The sequence below is a fragment of the Haemaphysalis longicornis genome, unplaced genomic scaffold (genome assembly GCF_048455015.1).
Source record: "Haemaphysalis longicornis isolate Haplotype H1 unplaced genomic scaffold, Haemaphysalis longicornis Haplotype H1 scaffold_1, whole genome shotgun sequence".
In the NCBI taxonomy this organism is placed as follows: Eukaryota; Metazoa; Arthropoda; class Arachnida; order Ixodida; family Ixodidae; genus Haemaphysalis; species Haemaphysalis longicornis.
The window spans coordinates 262,406,306-262,410,774 of NW_027526203.1; the positions used below are offsets into that span (position 1 = coordinate 262,406,306).

The 4,469-nt window shown below is 44.4% G+C and overlaps 1 long non-coding RNA gene across 1 annotated transcript; it reads right to left on the reverse strand.

Moving 5' to 3' along the window:
* Positions 1–481: 481 nt before the first annotated feature.
* Positions 482–2,431, reverse strand: LOC144169508 (uncharacterized). Its single transcript, XR_013322462.1, has 3 exons — positions 2,168–2,431; positions 1,044–1,125; positions 482–567 (listed from the first exon to the last, which is right to left on the reverse strand). It is a non-coding gene; the product is annotated as an uncharacterized LOC144169508 (long non-coding RNA).
* Between the last annotated feature and the right edge of the window lie 2,038 nt (positions 2,432–4,469).

Consider the following 4,469-nt stretch of genomic DNA (forward strand, 5'->3'; position numbering starts at 1 on the left):
ACATCATTTCAGTAGTCGTTACAGAGTAATTTGGCCGCATTGTTCAGAACAACGCGAAGCCACTAGTCATACTGTCCAACCTTCCCGAATTTTAATCGTGCCGTGTTCCAGTATATCTCGCGAAATGTTTCTGCATGCTCACCCAGAACAGGCAGAAACTTTGGGCTACGAGATAAACTGACATACATTTGCAAAAAAGAAAACAAAAACGTTTCCGCGCCTTCATGTGGAATCGCTAGTACACGCAACAGAGCGAACGTCGCACTAAACCCAGGAAACGTGCTTTCACGATGCTGACGCCACCTGCGTCACATTTAAGGCTGTACTTAAACATCCTCCTCCGCCCCCCCCCTTGTACTGGCAGTTTCATTTTGAACAAGGATCCCACGTGGAAGCCGAAACGTTTTTCATTTAAGTAAAGTGTTCTTATCGGTGGTTTCTTCCTCGGCTATCAGTAAAAAGGAATCGCCAACTTACGTTTTTTTTTCTTCGTCCAGATGTGTTGTGGGAGAGGATACATATAGAACTTGCACCGATCTTTAAGTGGCATTCCCAGGAGGTCTGTACCTGTAATGACTCGAAGGGTTCTTTGGGTTAAAATGTAATAGGCTTTAGAGCTGGGCAGTTGGTATACATTCATAATGAAAGATGAAAGAACACCTCAAACATGACAAGACGAAGAAAAGAACACAGCACAAGCACTCACTAACAACTGGAGATTTCTTACAGAGCTATTTTAGAAAAAGAGTTCTTGTTGGCTCTGCAAAACCACGCATCTTATAGAATAGCTAGAGTTGCTGAAACACTACAAAGCTCCATGCTGAGGAAATCGTTATGTGAATTCATAACGTTCATGTAGTAGCGAACTGATAGAAAGAGTCACTAAACATGAGGCAAAATAAGATACGAAATATAACATCATAACACTTGAAGAAAGGCCTCGCATTTTTACAAGTGAATCATTCTTTTGTCTGTGCAGGCCTGGGTGCCATCTTTACAAAGAATATTGGAATGAATGTGTTTTAGTTATTGCATTTTCATACCGTTGTTTCCGCTGAAATCAGACTTCATTTCAACTTGTGTCATACGCAGGGGAGTCCTGGTTGTCAGCTCAAGGAACACTGCCTGCAAGAAAAAACAGTAGTACCGATAAGTCATAGCATAAGTAGCCAGATGCAACCACACTTTTTGAACAGCCAGGATCCGATGAGGGTGCAGAACCCATTTTTACACCTGCACCTGTCTCTGTGTAATTCGTCACAATTTCTGTATCATCAAAAAACAACAATCAAGCAGCCTGCATGCTGGATCATACCTACCACCATATTTGTAAAGTCGCTTTACTGCACTACACTAGGATCACGCGAGACAATCATTTGCCCTGCAATACCACGCGAATAAATAAACGACTGATTTGTGCGAATGAGAATAATAAACCACTTAACATGGTGAAAATGGCCCGCTGTCTCAAAATGACTAACACCAAATTTACCCACTCAAGGAAAAGAATGAAAAAAATGAAGAGTGTTGTACATACGAAAACTTTTTATTGTGCCGTAAGGCAAACTTTCACAAAAAAGAGGCTTGTGCAGGACAAAAGTGAGTTTAGAAATTTCGGGCAGCATTTAGTGGACTACTTTTCTGCAGCACACACCTTGTGTTTATCCGGATATATTACTACAAGACCAATAAAATGGACACCATTTCGAATATATGCAGCGAGAAAAATGAACATTTCCCGACGACTGAAACAAAATGATAATACCCAAAGAATAGCGCGATAATAAAAGACTTTAATGGGAAAAAATTCAATTATTCAAACAGAGCTACCTGACAATTACATGGGCCAATAACTGGTCAAGTGCGCCCGATGCAGCGAACAGGGTAAACAAAACGCTCAACACATGACGAAGGCGCGCAAACAGAGCAGAAAGCAGGTCACGGGCGCCGTTATTTGCGCTTTCGCGATCGTCCGCTCTAGTCTGACGCAACGAACGCAAGCCCGTGATTTCATTCAATTGCCGTCGCGGACAACAGAAAACGTCCAGCGAAGCAACCAGTCAGGTAACGAAAATCCCTCTCGAATGCTGCAATTTTAAATTGAAAAGCCTCCAGCGAAAACATACATCCAATGAAAATACGGAAACCGTTACGGGAATATACTCACCGAGTTCGCTTTCACTGGCGCCGGGGCATTGGTCCAACATGCGAACTTGCTGCTGGTCGTAGAAGAACGGGCCGTGAAGCACTGCCAGTCACAAATGGGCTCGCCGCAGCCTCCGCGACTCACGCCGACAAATAAGTCTTGTAACAGCAATCCTGGCTTCATCGTAGGGGTATCACAGCGGTTAAAAGGCTCGAGTGGCGCGAAAACGCGGCCACCGGGCCTGCCGGCGCCGCCATTTCTCTATATCCCGTCATGCAACGGAGAAATCAACGGCCGCCGGGATCCAAGGTGCGACGAGCATCTCTTAGAGGTTACAGGGCGTTTTATAGGTTACAACGTAGAGGTTACATGTCAGATTTTGTTGATGTAACCTATAAATCATTAATGTAACCTATAAACCGCTTTCAACTTCACGCTTGTAACCCTTAGAATGGACTGGGATAAAGAAAACATCAAAATGTATTCATTGTAACCTTTATTTTATAGGTTACTTTCGTTTAGAAGTTACATTATGGGTTACCAGGATTAGAGTGTAGTCAAGTTACCTAAGCTGGACTTGATGAAGTTTGACGGGAATGCGTTCGCTTGGCAGCGGTTTCGGTCGCAGTATGTTTAAGTTTAAGTTTAAGTTTAAGTTTAAGTTTAAGTTTAAGTTTAAGTTTAAGTTTATTCAGACAGGAGTAGCCTGGGGTACAGAGGAAAAAGGCAGATGTACTCTGCCTGACGACGGCCTACTGCCCCTGCGGTCGGCATTGCACAGTGTTGACGAGAGCAGCAAAAAAGAGAAAGAGAAAAAGAGAGGGAAAAAAAGATTTCCAAAAAAGAACAGCGTTATACAATGACTACAAAAGGCGATCATGAATGAATCGGCGGAACACCTAAGGCCCAACATGAGCAAGGGACACAAGTTTAATTACTTGATGTCGTCGGTGACGGGAAAGGCAGTCGCCACTATCGAAGGTCTCCAGTACTCCGAAAGCAACTATGATCAAGCAGTGGCAATATTGAAGGAGACATTTGGTAATCAGGAGCAATCAGTTGACCTGTACATGAACGAGTTACTAAAGCTAGAAAAAATCAAATCTCCAAAGGAAACAGACGCCCTTCGCAAATTGGTTCAAACAGTCCAAGTGCACACACTAGCCCTCGAGTCATTGAATGTTTCTACAGAATGCTATGCCCCGATGCTGATGTCTGTGCTTAAGAGAGTGCTGCCTCCGGAGCTAGCTGTTGAGTTTAAGACGAAAGAAGTGGCAATGACGAGCCCGCATAGTAGCGATCACGGAGCAAGATCTTGCTCCGTGGAAGCGATGCTCAAGGACAGAGAAGTGGCTCAGCCGGAAAGAAGAACGCTGAAACACTAAGAAGGTTGCTAGCGTTCCTCCGTGAACAAGTGAAATTCAGAGAGGAAACAGAACAAGAGGAAGAACGGGCAAGCACGAAGGAATGGGCGGAATACTGGAAAACCACAGCCAATTTTTATGGCTCAGCTGATAGAGTATGCTTATTCTGTAATCAACGAAATCATATGACCGAGGATATTGCTGCAGAAGCTTAACGATGGAAGAAAGGAAAGCGGCGTTTTTCGCTATAGCAGAGCATGCTTTAAGTGCACACGACCTTACCACACCGCTCGTGTCTGTAGATCCAACGTTAAATGCAAAAAGTGAAAAGGCCGGCACGCAACGTCGATGTGCAAGACTAAGCTCGGAGACAAAACAGGACGTAACGCTTCAACCGCACCTCAAAAGGAGGCAATCAACACGGCTTGTACATGCACGCAGTAGATCGAGAAGACCAAAATGAAAACACTGGTGTACTCCTGCAGACGGCAGTGGCTTGGTTCGGTGGAGGAACTGGAGGTGATTATACCACACTGTTGCTTGAACGCGGAAGTCAGAGATCGTTTATATCAACCCGGTTGGCAGAAAAGATTGGAGCAAAGGTCATGAGAAAAGAAAAGCTGGTGATAGGCTCCTTCGGTGGAGATGAAAAAGTTAAGGTGATGGAAGCAGTGCAAGTTGCCGTGGCCTCAGAAAAAGAAAGTGTCGCGATCGTCATCGAAGCGGTGAAGGGTGAGGTGATATCTCGAAACAGACTACCTAGCCCAAGTAAAGAGATATGCCGAAAAATGCACGCGATGGGCATGAAAATCACAGATGGTAATAAGAAACCCGCAGCATTTCAGTCGGTTGGCTTGCTAATAGGTTCGGATTATTACTGGGAATTCTTTACGGGGACATCAAAACGAGTTGGAGACAACCTTATGGCCGTTGAAACGAAGCTTGGTTGGGTTATACAA